General features: G+C 43.7%; 1 long non-coding RNA gene across 2 annotated transcripts in view; it reads left to right on the top strand.

Moving 5' to 3' along the window:
- The window catches only part of LOC143528040 (uncharacterized), an 80,697-nt gene extending 65,926 nt beyond the window's left edge, over positions 1-14,771 (top strand). The window contains exons 3-4 of one of the 2 annotated variants that reach the window (XR_013134346.1): positions 5,741-5,849; positions 14,209-14,771. This is a non-coding gene — a long non-coding RNA (uncharacterized LOC143528040). The remainder of the gene's footprint in view (positions 1-5,740; positions 5,850-14,208) is intronic. The other variant, XR_013134347.1, reaches the window with a different exon arrangement.
- The last annotated feature ends 490 nt before the right edge of the window (positions 14,772-15,261 follow it).

Genomic DNA, 15,261 nt, shown 5'->3' with positions numbered 1-15,261 from the left:
TGTGTGTGTGTGTGTGTGTGTTTCTATACATTGAATTAGTTTGTGAACATGCCCAGCGGAAAACACACACAAACATTCACACATAATGGAATGGCCTTTAGGTTATTATAATCTATAGTGTTAGAAATATTTTTAAGAGGAAACTCTGCCATCAGTATATTAATTACCATTAGCCACAGATTGGACAGAAACACTAAATGTACTAATTCCAATAAGATTAGATTTACCAACATCTGAAACAATGCATGTACACTTTAACTGACATTATTGAGTTGAGTGTGTGAAGTGAGAAACCCTGAGGGAGCCAAAAGGCGGGAAGGGTTGCCATATCACTGCTCCTTTAGGTCTTTGTTTCCACGGCGTGTTTGTGAACATCTCAAGAGCACTGTGGTGCAAAGCATAAACACGATATGACCCAAACACTTTTAGGAGGGATTTGTTTTGAAGTGCTTTGCCTCAGGTGGACCACACCACACTCTGACCCGAGCACCTTTAGGAGGTATTTGCTCTGAAGTGTCTGGCCTCAGGCGGACCATACCACTCTTTGACCCGAGCACCTTTAGGAGGGATTTGCTCTGAAGTGTTTGGCCTCAGGTGGACCATACCACTGTCTGGCAGGGGACAGGGGTGTACTCTGTAAAAGGAGTTTCCTCAGTGCATTTTGAAACCCTCCCCATCCCCCCATTTGTCCACTTATACACGACTGTGCAGCCTGGAATGACAGAAACAGGAAAATACAGAAACTAAGAATATTTCTCACACACACACACACACACACACACACACACACACACTGTAATGTGGAGCAAAATGGGGGCGGACATAAACCATGAGAATAACAATACCCAGAGACAGGGTCAGTATTACAGCCCACGGTCGACACAGCAAGCAGAACTGATCCAGTCAAATAGGCAGAACACACAGAACCTTCCAGGCATACGGCAAAACAAGGAGGTGAGTTGGGTAACCTAGGAGACTATGACCGGGACGCTAGCAGACACAAGTTAGCAGTGACACAAGTACACACACGACCACACACACTCACTACTCTGGCCTTCATTCAACTCTGTCTCTGATGTAGGACTGACATTAGAGACAGAGAAACTATAAATATTTGATTCTATAAATTAAGAGTGCATTAAGAGTTATGAACGTTTGTGTGCATGTGTGCTTGCAGTGTGTCTTAATGGTCCCTATGTGTCTAGCATTCTGACCACCTAAACAGTGCCCCACTTTAATAGTGGAAATGTCACAGATTGCTCAAATATATTATAATATAATAATATACATTATGGCTCTCCTTGTTGTTCTAGTCTTAATAAATGAAAGTCAAACAAGTAGCTGCAAATCATTTTGAATAATGTTTTTGGCGAAAACTGGAATAGGAGACAAGTGAAATTGACAGGTGTAAACCAACCATTTTTTTACTCATTATTTAAAGTCTATTCATTATCTGGAACAGTTGGCAATTAAACGACTTCTAATGGGCCTATATGTGCCTGCTTGTTACGCTCTGGTGCGCAGACCACAAAGCTTGACCAATTTGGGTTGTTGTAGTACGAGGGTTTACCACTAGGTGTCCTCAGAACTGTGGCTCGTAAGTATTGTCAATGCAGATAAACAAAAATGTGCTCTCTGCAGATTAAACCTCTAAAGATTTAATCTCTAAAATACAGTGACATAACTGAATTTTGGATTAGTGATGTGTGTTTGAAATGTGTTTGACCTATACTAACCACATTTTCACATAGTCTTGAATATGGATATGAAGTTATTTATCAGTGTTGGGTAAAAGGTTTTGGGTTTGTAATCATATTATTATTCTTAAACAGTAATGTTCAGTAATGTGCCTTGACACATGGCCTTACTTTCCACAATACAGAAACGCATAGAAAGACACACGCACACACACACAAACAAATACACACATCTTTTTTATGCACACTATCCCCAATACATCACCAAACACACATGTGACAGATTCACAGCTGCTAGCTGAATTCTGTTTGCACACACACACACAAACACAAACACACACACACACACTCTCCCTCTCTTTCCATCTCTCCCCTCCCTCTCTCCCCTTCTCCTCTCCCACTCTCTCCATCTCTCCTCTCTCTCTCCTCTCTCCCCCCCACATCTCTCTCTCTCCTTCCCTTGCTTCTGGCATAGCACTGTTGTTGCCACACACTGCACTGTGTTGCCGATTAAATATTTGTCATCAGCCATTGAGGTCACACACACACACACACACAAACAACCAGACTCACGTGCCCGTGCATACACAGATGAAAGTGGATTATGTACATAGACACACTAGGAAATCCATTAACAGATTTATATATATAAAAACATACATTAATCCCAGATTAAGGCATTCAACGCAAATAAAGTGACCAAATATCGAGAACTTTGATCCACATGTCAGCGTCCAATAAAATACAGTATTTACATTTGCAGCAGTTCAGCCACTACAGCTTTACACTTTTTACACTTTACTAAATTGAAGGAAACTCGGGTTAAACCACTGATTTAATTCCTGTTCGGTGTTATTGGAACTTTTTCAGTCTCCACTAATCTGCAGCGTGAGTAAACAGCGTCATTAGGCCTGTGTCACTAATTGGCCGTGGTCATTTGCGCTGTTAACTGCTCTAGAATGGCAGGCAGGATTAGGAGAGAATGTGTTGGCTTCCTGCCATGGGGGAATGAACTTTGATAACCAGAAGGCTCCTACACTGATATTTTAATGCCCCGTTAAGCGATGATTTTGGACTCATTTATAAAAAGTGTGTAATGCTAGTAATAATGCAATTAATACTAGTAATTACAGTATACTATATTGAGTAACAATGATGCACTTATTCAGTACTTACTCTAAACAGTAATTTTCTGACTTCTTTAATGCATGCACAGAGTATTAGTTTATGCTTTACAGAGTTTGTCATCTTTCAAACTGGTAACTTTATTAAGAAGACAGCTTAGGTTTCTCTGATTAGTGATTACATTTGAATAAACTGTTATTAAGGTAGTGTTATTAAGATATTGAGATATGGTTATTGAGGTCATGTTATTAAGATATTGAGTTAGTGTTATTGAGATAAGGTTATTTGAGGTGTAGTGTTATTGAGGTAGTTTTGATGATATGATTGGTTGATTAAACCAAGGGTATGTGGCAGATAAACAGAAGGTCCTGGGGGAGGTCCTTTCTCTGTTTTACCTAGAAACAACAGTGTGAAATGTTCTGATTGGTTGATTTTTGTCTTCCAGCACAAGAACGAAAAGTGGATTTGAAAGCCAATTTAGAGGAAAAATACAAATTATTGGTGAAGTGTTAACATATATTACACACATATATTAACATATATATTACATATATAAAGCATATTTTTCAAGATCAATGGACCTTCAGAGAAGGCCTTAAGGCCCTGACAGTTCGCCACTGCATTATAGACCCTATTTAACCATGGGATGCAGTGAGGCCTAATTCATAAAGATCCTTGTGACATTTGCACACATCAGTTGAGCCTTATTGTTTCAAGAGGGCACCTGCTACTCATAAGTGATTATGGAACGCATCTCGGATTTTGTCTCCCCTATATCTCCATACAGCTCTTATGTACTTAACGGTGATTTAGAGCCAGGCCTGATGCTCCTACATGCTGACATTGTCGGCTGTGGCCACAAATGAATGCTCTAATCTGGAGATCAGCGAGGTTCGGTGTGATACGTTTGAGCACGATGATTTGAGTTTGGCCAGTGCAGTCAGCTTTGCTTAAAAACAGGTCTCGGGCGGTTGGCGCAACAGAGGAGTGTGGGTCATCTAAGCGGATTTGAGGCTAAATCCATACCCAGTAGTACCTTGACATTGGAGGCTTGAGGGTGGGGGATGTGGGAGGGGCTTGAGCGCATCAGCGGGCTTGAGCGTCCGTCAATGTCCCCACACTGCTGATGGGCATTCTGGACTCCTTAGGCTTTTGGTATTGACATGGCGTAAATATTTGGCATTGGCACTGTTGCGTAAATAAGGTTGCGAGGCATGCCAGCTTGATGTGTCCAGCCGTGCGCACAGGTCGCCTCGGCTTGCCACTGTGTTGCCAACAAAATCTCAGTGCTAATAAATTGTTGAAGCTCGAGATTCCCTCTTGCCGCAGGGAGGTTGTGTCCGAGGACGAGCTGTCAAACATGGTTTGGAGTGGGTGGCGCTGAGATATGAGGATGTCTGAGTGGAGGAGAGAGCTGTCTAATGCAGAACAGCACACACACACACACACACACACACACACACACACAAACACACAGAGGCAGTGAGCGGTCACTGGTGTCATTCAATACCCTGTGAGTGGTAGGTTTTACCTTCATGTTTAACTAAGACTAGAGCTTGACTAGGTGCAAAAGCTGATGTTTAAGGGTCAGAGCAAGCTTCACTGGGTGTGGACAATTGCTAGCACCTTACCAAAACTATAGCATATATGGACATTATGACCACTCACCCAAAAACAATGTATCCTGGTATAATCTATAATTAATAAATATTTAAGATAAATTTTCATGTTTTTGGAATCTGAGTACTGACTTCGATGTTTTCCAAAGCTAAAGGGGAACATACACTCCCAAACCACGTGATGTCATTTGCTAATGACCCATTTTTTTACTGGACCTGCACACTCTACCCCATATCTCATATATTATAACTAGTCATAATCCCATATTTGTTTGTCCATCGAGTAATCTGTGTGTGTGTGTGTGTGTGTGTGTGTGTGTGTGTGTGTGTGTGTGTGTGTGTGTGTGCGCACATACATGTGTGTATGCGTCTGTGTGAGATGAAATGAGATCTCTGCCCTGTGGAGATGAATATGAAAAAACAAATTCCTTAAGCCTGTGCCTTCATGTCATATGAACTGTATATGACAGGAGTATTTTTGACAATTCACTCTGTATATTACACATGTAATGTGTGAAGATGTTTGGAACATTTTGTAGTGTTTTTTAGGTTGAGGTTACATGTAAGACTGTTGCTGTTGTCTGGGATTTGCAATGACTTGGCAGCCTTTTTGTAAATGCTGGAAGATCTGAGCAGAATGTATTGCACTTCCTGAATGCTGTTTCCTCTCTAAGACCCATGTGCACATATGGATGTTCCACGTAGCATCTTCGGGCTTTCACATCATGGAGATACGTCTGTTTTCTGTGTTTTGTGCTTTAAACGAAAAGGTTATTTTTGTCCATTTTGATGTTTTTCTCTTTAAAATACCTAAACACCCCCACCACCTCCACCCTCATCCCCACCACCACAACCTCAACCACCACCCACAACCCCACAACCTCCACTCAAAACAAGGCCCAACATCCAAACATCTTATATAATGAAACATGCACCTTTAAAATACATTTTTTATATCTGGGTAGGCAGACCATGGTTATGTATAATTTATCTACCAACATATGGCTGTGCTGGTTCATCCTGTCTATAGAGGGCAGGCTTTGATCTTTCTGCTATTTTAATTAAAGGCCATTTGCTTACTAGATCCTTTCCAAATGAATTGCACAGAAATATGTCTCCTTTCAAAACTTTGCTGAAAGTTATATGAAGTGTCAATGTTTTGCTTGCATAAGCATGGTGTTTATATTCATACTGAACTTAAGTACTGATGTCTCCACACTCAGGTCATGAAGAGTAAATCTGATCATAGTACTAGAGAATATTGTTTTTAGACAACCTGCTATTTCTTTCCAAATTAAGAATCCACAAAACATGGGGGAAAGGATGGGACTGCGTAGCTCGACCAGAAGGCTGTTTTCCCAGTAAAGCTGCTCCCAGCTCTGCCGTCTACATGCAGAGAATCCATTATGTAAGCGAGCTCATTACCTCACCATTCCTCGTCCTCTCGCTGTCCGCTGGTGACTCTGTCCTCGTTCTGTGAGGCAGCTGGTGTGAAGCCATGTGACCTTCTACTGCCCCCTCCCACCCCACCCACTCCCTCCACCCAGCCCAGTGGTGTGCCAACAGCTGGGTTTGGGTAAGGATGACTACACATGTGCAGGGGCTGCCGAACTCAAATATAGTCACAGAATTCAATGAAAGTTGTGATGTTATGATACTACCTGACTGCTGCTTAATTTTGACATTCAGGGTACAGGCGTTCCCTTCATCTCAAAGGGACGCTGCGTGGGATGTGTTGTTGTATCAGTAACAGTGGGCACTGTCTGTTTCTCCTTTTAACTAAGGATCAGGCAAGAGAATTTGGCGGCATTCAGAGACGAAGCTGATAATCAAGTATTTGAGTTCAAATGAATTTGATGGGTTTGGTTCTACTTTTTAGTAGGGAGCCAAGTCATCAAATCTGATTAATGCTACCTGTACTCTGGATAACTATAACTGCACTCTGGTTAACTCTAACTGTACTCTGGTTAACTATAACTGCACTCTGGTTAACTCTAACTGTACTCTGGATAACTATAACTGCATTCTGGTTAACCATAACTGTACTCTGGTTAACTATAACTGTAGTCTGGTTAACTCTATCTGCACTCGGGTTAAGTCTAACTGTACTCTGATTAACTCTAACTGCACTCTGGTTAACTCTAACTGCATTCGGGTTAACCATAACTGCACTCAGGTTAACTCTAGCTGCACTCAGGTTAACTCTAACTGCACTCTGGTTAACTATAACTGTAGTCTGGTTAACTCTAACTGCACTCTGGTTAACTCTACCTGCATTCTGGTTAACCACTGCACTCAGGTTCATTCTAAATGTACTCTTGTTAACTCTAACTGCACTCTGGTTAACTATAACTGCCCTGTGCTAATAGTTTAAAAGGAAAAAAAAATTATAGGTGTTAATAATATGTACATAATGGCTTTCTAGAAAAGAATCCTGGGTCAAAAAAGGACAACTTGTCCTTTAAAATCGCTCCGTGCTGCCTGTATTTTTATAGTTTTGCACAGTTGTTCTGAGTCCCGTAGTCTTAACTGGGTTATGCTGCATAACACAGTAATGTCTGTGTTTGTTGCATAAATATCCACATATCCATGGAACGTTTTTTTAACAAGAGTAGGAGTTAGTCCACTTAAGACACCTGTAGTCCTTCATTCATGTCACTGATGTAGTGTAAACCAGCATTAGCCTTAGCTGGGTATGGTGGGTATGGTGCGTATGGGCCTTGTGTCTAGTACAGATTACTATATGGTACACAATTTAAGGTTAGATAGTTTAGTTAGTTTCTCAGCATGTATTTTGGAAACCAAAGATGGAGTTAAAGATTACCAATACAAAGGATAGCAATAAATATACATAATCTATGATGTATTTGATATGAATTGCATATTATTTCAGTTCAAATGTTTACTGAGGATTGAAATGCTGGACAACTGCTGTATACTGGACTACCTAATAACTTTATAATACCAATAGAATAGCTATATAATGCTTATATATATAATGAATATATAATAACTATATAATGGTGATTACTATCTGTGCTGAATACTGGCTAACCTCAGAATAGTTTGTGCACATACAACATTGTGGTTGGTTGTCACTGTGTGTGTTCAGTTAGCCCTAATGTATGTAATGAGTGCACCTGCAGAGATATAGCTGAGGGCGTTTATGACATTACCACACACACACACCTGGCTGTGTCGGAACGTGACTGAAGTTGGAGGCCCATCTCCCTCGTTTATCACCTTCTTATCAGCCAGTACTGTGGGGTGTTGCCTGATTGACAGATCTTATGACCAATCCCACGGTAACGGCGCATAGCATGCACCTCGCGTTGTTTTCAGGAACACAGGAAAAGACGCTGAAAACGTCACGTAGAGTGGATGTGTTAATTGGAGACACATCAGAGAGTGGAGTGTTGAGTGGATAGTAGAGGTGTGCCAAAAAATCGATTCACATATCGAAAATCGATTATTATGATTCAGAATCGATTTTAAATGTCCCAAAATCAATTCTAAGTCGTGGTGAAGTCTCGCGTTACGTAATTAAAAAATTACGCGAGACTTCATGCAGCAGGTTCTGGGACACAAATGGAGGAAAGAGGTATTCAACCTGTCCCGTCTTCGTTTAAGGCAAAAATATGGGTTCCTTTTGGTTTTTACAGAATGCCGGGGAATGCCAGTTCTATTGTTGCTAGAGACACTTTCTTGAAAAATTTAGAGGCAGCTAGTTTACTGGTGCTATATTTCACTTAAAAAAAACTTTTATTTTCACTTGTTATTCTTAAAACTACTGAAAAATCTTAGTCTTTAATTTGTGCAAAAATAGTGTTTATCTTGATCTGTCAGGGTCTGCTGGAGAGCCTTCCCGCACCCTCGTCTGGTCAGCAAGGACCAGTGGAGCTCCGCCTCCCCTGTTGAGGCTTGGGGCGCTCGGATCGCACGGTGGAGGCTGGTTAGGGACCGGTGGTTCTGGCTGCTTAGACGCTAGGGACTGAGAGCAGTGTTTACGCTCGGAGTGATGTGACTCGGTCAGAGCAGGTCAATGGAGCCGGGCCTTTTCTGCTCACCTCATGCCTCTGCCAGAGGGAAGAGTTTGTCCCCCTAGCAGGCTAGGACCTACGGTCTGACTCAGAGAACGGTATGCTCTGTGGGGAATGTTGTGGGGGAAGAGGGGAGAGAGAGAGAGAGAGAGAGAGAGAGAAGCAAGAGGAAGGGCTAAACCCACGGCCCCCAGACCAGCGGTATGAGCGAGCTGGCCTGTTTGTTTGCATGACCATAAGTGCACTTTGATGCCTGAACGGCAACATGCAGCAGCGGATGGGGAGGACAAGCAGTACTGATGGGATGTGGGTGGGGGGGTTGCCGGTGGGCGGGGGGGTGGGGTGGGGGGGGCAGAGAGGCTGCTCGAAAGGTGCTCAGGGTTGAGTGAGCAAACATAAAAACATGCCTCTCAGTAGAGAAAGGGAGAGAGGGATGGATAGAGAGAGAGAAACAGCAAGAGATGGCGGGAGCGAGGAAGGAGCCATAAAACATTACTTAAGTAACTCAGTAGCACCACGAAGTCTGCTCACGACTTGTTTCTGAGATGTGAGCTCTGCAGCGAAGTTGGTGCTTGGGCCCCAGGTTTTTGTTTTGATCTCTTGCTGGTTGTGTGTGCTGACAAGGACCTGTGGGTTAACATTACACTGTATTCTTTAGCAATGGACAACTCCTTAAACTCATGCTTAGCACCTCTGCCCTCTCAAATCAATCAATCAATCAATCAAATTTTATTTATATAGCGCTTTTTACAACAGTTGTTGTCACAAAGCAGCTTTACAAGTGCCGAGTCCTAGCCCCCAGTGAGCAAGCCAAAGGCGACAGTGGCAAGGAAAAACTCCCTAGTTTTTTGCATGAGGAAGAAACCTTGAGAGGAACCAAGACTCAGGGGGGGAGCCCATCCTCCTCTGGCCGAATGTTCGATATGAGACAGGCACGCTCTCAGTAGTACTGCCTCTTGGTGCGCATGTATTTCTCCATCTATGGTTTTTTTTTTCGAGGTAAATGTGAACATGTTCAAGCTTTTTCATACACTTGGCTCTCATAACATTTTCAGCACATCAGAATCTTTATTTTGCTGCTAGCTCATCTTGGCGTCCTGTCACAAGATATTTAGTTAACAGCACATTTTCTTGTTTGCACACAGAGAGCTGCTAACTTGCTTGGGGCCAACTGCAAACAAACAAAACAACACATTCCCAGTGTTGACTATTGTACTGTGTTCAATTTTAGTTCACTTTAAAAAGTACGTAATTGCATTGTGATGTCAAGTAATACCAGTAGAAGTAGGTTATTTCTCACAAGGTGAGAGCTTAGATTGCTGACTGTTTCAACCGCTGCGAAATTTCTGTCAACAAACCCACAATTCTCCCAAACACACCTACAGCAAAAAGACAAAATCACCGGGAGCCAAGTGGCCCAGGCAGCAAGTAGCAGCAAGCCACGCCCCCGTGTGTGCTCCCAGACCAGACTAGTCAAAACAGGTGTTTGACATCTAAGTAAAAACCCTGAAGAATCTGCTGTACATTTTTAAAGAGCACCATTATACTGGCAACATCCTCTCAGGTCTCAATGCCAGTTGCCTGTGCTTGTTCCTACTTAGATTCGGACAAATCAAGCGTGAAATCCGCAGGAGGGGAGCGGTGGAGTTTACAGCACCGGTCTGAACCTGATATCCCACAAATCCCCCACTAATCCCCCATGCGGCAGGAATGACCCACAGGCTTTCTCATGGGCTGTGCTGTCATCATCCCTTTACAGTTGGCACGACACCGTGCCTCTTCCTCCCGAGCGTGCGGCCACATGCCTCCCGGCTCTTTCCTCCGCCATCGCCGAGAGCGTGAGCCGAACGCCTAGATCGTGGGGGGAGCTAGAAAAGTCTTTTCTGTTTGCCGTTCCACACGGCGGTTTTACCTGATCCCGAACCTTCCTAGGGCGCTAAGAGCCCTCAATGCAGCTACGCTCATGGAGTTTGAGGTGTCCTCTTTAGAACACACCCCGATTAATCTCATCCTTTATGTTCCGTTCTTCATGGTTGAGATTGTCTGTTAGAAGGTGCATTGGTCTAGAAGACCTCAGAGGGCCGCTAGGGTCATTTCTGACACGCAGCCTGAACAGAGTTGAGGAACAGTGCCCCAGTAGCAGTGCATCAACGCTGAGACACACTGCATGTTGCTTTTAAACCATTTTGCTTTGTTTGTTTTATTTACTTTTTTTTGCATAAGCACTTTATTTTTAGTGCAGGTTCAAGCTTAATCTGTGTTCATGAAACACAGCCCTAAGAGTGAAAGAAACGAGGTGTGAAATCAGCTAAATCCAGATCCTTTGTACTCTGTTTCTTTCTATTATTTTTCGTACATTTGTTTAATGACTCCAAATTTGCCCTTGTTCGTGTGCCTCAGACCCCCTGATGTCATTATCAGGCACATGTATGTTTTTAAACGCACAGCCCGCTTTTGCTGGAGTGCTGCAGTGTTGTTTTAGGACATCGGATGCATTCAAGACCTCGGGGAAGGTACTCCCACGATAGGTTGTGGCTGTCAGTGTTTACGGGCATTTCTTGCTCTACTGGAGCTTGTGAGTCAAATTACCCTGCAGGCACAGCCCAAGAGGAGAGACCAGGGTCCTCGAGAGCTAGGGCCCATCTCTACCAGAGGTGGCTGTCTCGATGCCGTAAATATTGCATAACGAGGATTAGCCTGGTTGGCAAGCTCTAATAGCAACTGTGTACCATGTACCAACACTGTGGAACAACATGTGTAGTGACGGTAGTGAGGTTTAGTCTTCTTAACCCTTTTCAGGAGAAAGGACGATATCTAATACAACCTCCTCTCGCTGCCCGATGCTCTGTGTGGGCTACCGGCGTAAAACAGCCGACGTAGGGTGATGCTATCAGGACTCAGCACAGTCTGACAGGGGGAAGCAGAGTGAAGCAAAGCTCACAGCAGGATAGAGCTAGTCTTATCCATCCAGCCCACCACAGACACATGATTCCAGTTGTAGAAGTACTATGACAATTGTTTGTGACACACCTGTTATGCAATCCTGCTTTTGACAAGGGCCTTGGAAAATCATTTGTGAGACTTTGCAGAAAATCTTGTCTGTCTTGTGATGGATTTGGTGTTGTTTTTTACACACTTGCAGGTACACAAGGACGAGCAGTGAGGACCATTCTAAGGACCTCTGGCTCACAGGGACCCAAACATATAATTAGATCAGATGATAATTAGATGGGGCCCAATGTCTTTTTGTGAGGCCCAAATTTCCCTGCAAGCAATGTATCCAGCTCAGTGTAATCTTACACATGCTTCTCAGTAGGATATTGGCACAGTAATACTAACACAAACGCACACACACATAAACACACACAGGCACACACTTGTGCCTTGTCTATAAACATGACAGCCCACACAGTGCCTCATCACAGTCCTCTTGATACTTACATAATGGTTTCTTAGTGTGTGGATACTCAGATGGTGACATGCTCAGTTGATATCCTCACCTGAGTCCAACTTTACCCCATGTTGGCTGTAATGGTTTGTGTACACAGCTGTCAGATCAGGTGAATCTGTCACCTGCCTGTGTGTGTGTGTGTGTGTGTGTGTGTGTGTGTGTGTGTGTGTGTGTGTGTGTGTGTGTGTGTGTGTGTGTGTGTGTGTGTGTGTGTGTGGAGAATGCCACTGGCTAGGATTCTCTTTACTGACTGGACGCCCCCCCCCCCCCCCCCCCCCCACCACCAAGCCTCAAGGTGCAGAGTGTCATCACTGGCAGGGTTGTTTACAGTCAAGCTTCTCTAAAGGAAGTGAAGGAAGTGCCTGAAGAGGTTTTCTTTTCATTCAAACTGGTCTCCAAGTACCTACAAACAGCTCTGAGATCCTGGAGCTTTGATTGGTTAGTGATCTGGACACTCCCATCAAACAGAAATAGTATCAACATTCATGAACCTTGGTGGTGGGGACCACAGAAAGATTTCTCTAGGAATAGGATGGGCTCTTCGTAACAGGGTGGATGCAAGTTTATTAATACCATTTCAGCGCAAGAAGCAGAGTCTACTGTTCACATAGTGATTGTATAAAATAAAGACTTTTTCTTGATCTTTATTGTATGGCAAACCACTCTCTCTATACCTTCCCATAAGTGGTTCTCTAATCTACTCTTGGCCAAGTTAAGTTCATGGCCCAAAATCTCTGATATTTACAACACTGATTTCAACAGCATCCTGTTAGCCATGTAATTCTAACAGAGCTAACTAACAGAGCCGATTGCTAACAGAGCTAACTATCTCCAAGGGGCCTGTTCCTCACTCTTCTCTGACCTAAACACCTCAGAGCAGACCCATCAGACAAAGAGACGCGACACCTCAGAGCTCACTGGCTAACGGTAAGCAGGATTAACAGCGGTGGGGTGGGGGTGGAGGATGTAGGTCGGGATGATCCCAAATAGGCAGATGACATTCTGCCCCGCACCGCACCGCCCTGCCCCGCCCTGTCCCGCCCTGTCCCGCTCCACCCTGCCCCGCTCCACCCTGCACCGCACCGCCCTGCCCCGCCCTGTCCCGCTCCACCCTGCACCGCTCCACCCTGCCCCGCTCCGCCCTGCACCGCACCGCCCTGCACCACCCTGTCCCGCACCACCCTGCCCCGCTCCACCCTGCCCCGCCCTGCCCCGCCCTGTCCCGCTCCACCCTGCCCCGCTCCACCCTGCCCCGCTCCGCCCTTCACCGCACCGCCCTGCACCACCCTGTCCCGCACCACCCTGCCCCGCTCCACCCTGCCCCGCTCCGCCCTTCACCGCACCGCCCTGCACCACCCTGTCCCGCCCTGTCCCGCTCCACCCTGCCCCGCTCCGCCCTGCACCGCTCCGCCCTGCCCCGCACCGCCCTGCACCACCCTGTCCCGCACCACCTGACCCGTAGTGCTCAGCCACTGAGGAGCTCACGGGTGTAGCTGAGCGTAGCACAGCAGCTCTGACCTTCCCCGGGCTAACCTGCTTCCTCCACGCCTGCACCCCACACACAGCCATCAGCAGACGTCTTGGCACGAAGCTTCTCAGTTCTCCAGTTTGTTTATTCATTATGAACTGCTTCGGCATACTGACCCTGCTGGGTCTCGTAAGCAGCGGTTAACAATAGAGATTGGTCAGTGATGGTCAGTGATTCAGCCAGCCAGACTTGCTTTGACAGCACTGCTGAGGTTAATGACAACATCCAATTTGAAAGCTAGAGCAAACTGATGCTGAGAGTGTTACATGATGACAATCGTGAGCATTATGCTATGAGCTCAATGAGAAGCACTACTAGCATGTCACTGCTACGCAACACTAGGCCTGTTCGTTGATGCCCACATACTATTTCTCTTCTGATTTATTTTTGGATGTTTACTTTGATGTTGACTCTGGCAGCACAATTGATGTCCTATTCATTATGGATGGATGGATCTGGACAGAAGTGCTTTTCTGTCCGTTCCCTAATCCCTAATGTAAATGACTTGACAGCGATATTATTTCATAAAATATAAGTCTCTTTCTATAAAAGTAAAAAAATCATTGTGGGACTGTTACAGTATAGGTTATTATAAAGGCAACATAAACGGATGTCCACTTTCTGACGGATGAACATATTGCCTAATAGTGTTCAGTCAGTAAAGTGTTCAGAGACAGTGGAGACAGAATTTCATCGGATTTAATTTGCGGAATAAGTTAACCAAGATTCTTTTAAATGGTCTCTACAGGTCGCTTCACAAACATACGAAGTCTGTTCAACCGCGCCAACATTTCCAGATCTTTTACTTGGAAGAGGCACCAGCAGCTTTCGTTGTTATGGCGATTAGTTTACGAGTCATCACACACACCAGGAGGGACCACAGAGGAAAAGAAACGTACCTTTATCAACTTCATAGAGGCCAAAGCCTTGAGCTATGAGAGCAACACAGTATAAGGACTTAAGCAAGCTTTATCATTTAGTTCATATGTCAGTACAGTGACATAAGTGATGAGCTAAGTTGTCATTTGTGTACTTATTAATACATAGGTGTAATGTGGAAAGAGAATTGCTCGAATTCAGTTCAGTCTGGCATTTGTAGCTTGTGTGGTTAATTTAAAAATCTGTGGTTTTTTCAGGCGGTTTATGACTATAATGGGTTCACAGCTCCAAAAATCTGCTTATGTTTATGTCTATTTTATGAAATTACAAAACACCATGACTTTTAAATAATTAATTTGAAAATTATTCAAATAATAGCATAATTACCATGCATTCAATTCATGTTTAATTCAAATGTAATATTTTATTGCTATCACGTCACCATATATATATATATATATATATATATATATATATATATATATATATATATATATATATATATATATATATATATATATATATTTTTTTTTTTTTTTTCACACTAAATGTATTTGCGTGCCTGGTGGTCTAAATATTTGCAGTATTTACAAAATGTATTATAACAAAGCTTTTAGAATTTCTTACATAGTCTACACACACACACATTAAGACATTAATGTCCAAAAGGCTTAAAGCTAATCCCTAAATACACAGATAGATTAGACTCATAACATTACATGTGCATGTGTGCACACGCACCGACAAATACACACACACACACACACTCACACTCACACACAAGGACACTTCTGTTAGATCCCAAAATAAATTTTTTGCCCTTTGTCTCTGTCAAAGTAGCTTCCATGGTTTTTACAAGCCCAAGGTGCCCAAGAGTCTGATGGCTCTATTTCTTTGGGGCTTATGTTTCACTGTGATCATG

The sequence above is a fragment of the Brachyhypopomus gauderio genome, chromosome 12 (assembly GCF_052324685.1).
Source record: "Brachyhypopomus gauderio isolate BG-103 chromosome 12, BGAUD_0.2, whole genome shotgun sequence".
Classification (NCBI taxonomy): Eukaryota; Metazoa; Chordata; class Actinopteri; order Gymnotiformes; family Hypopomidae; genus Brachyhypopomus; species Brachyhypopomus gauderio.
This window is presented reverse-complemented; position numbering and strand designations above follow the sequence as displayed.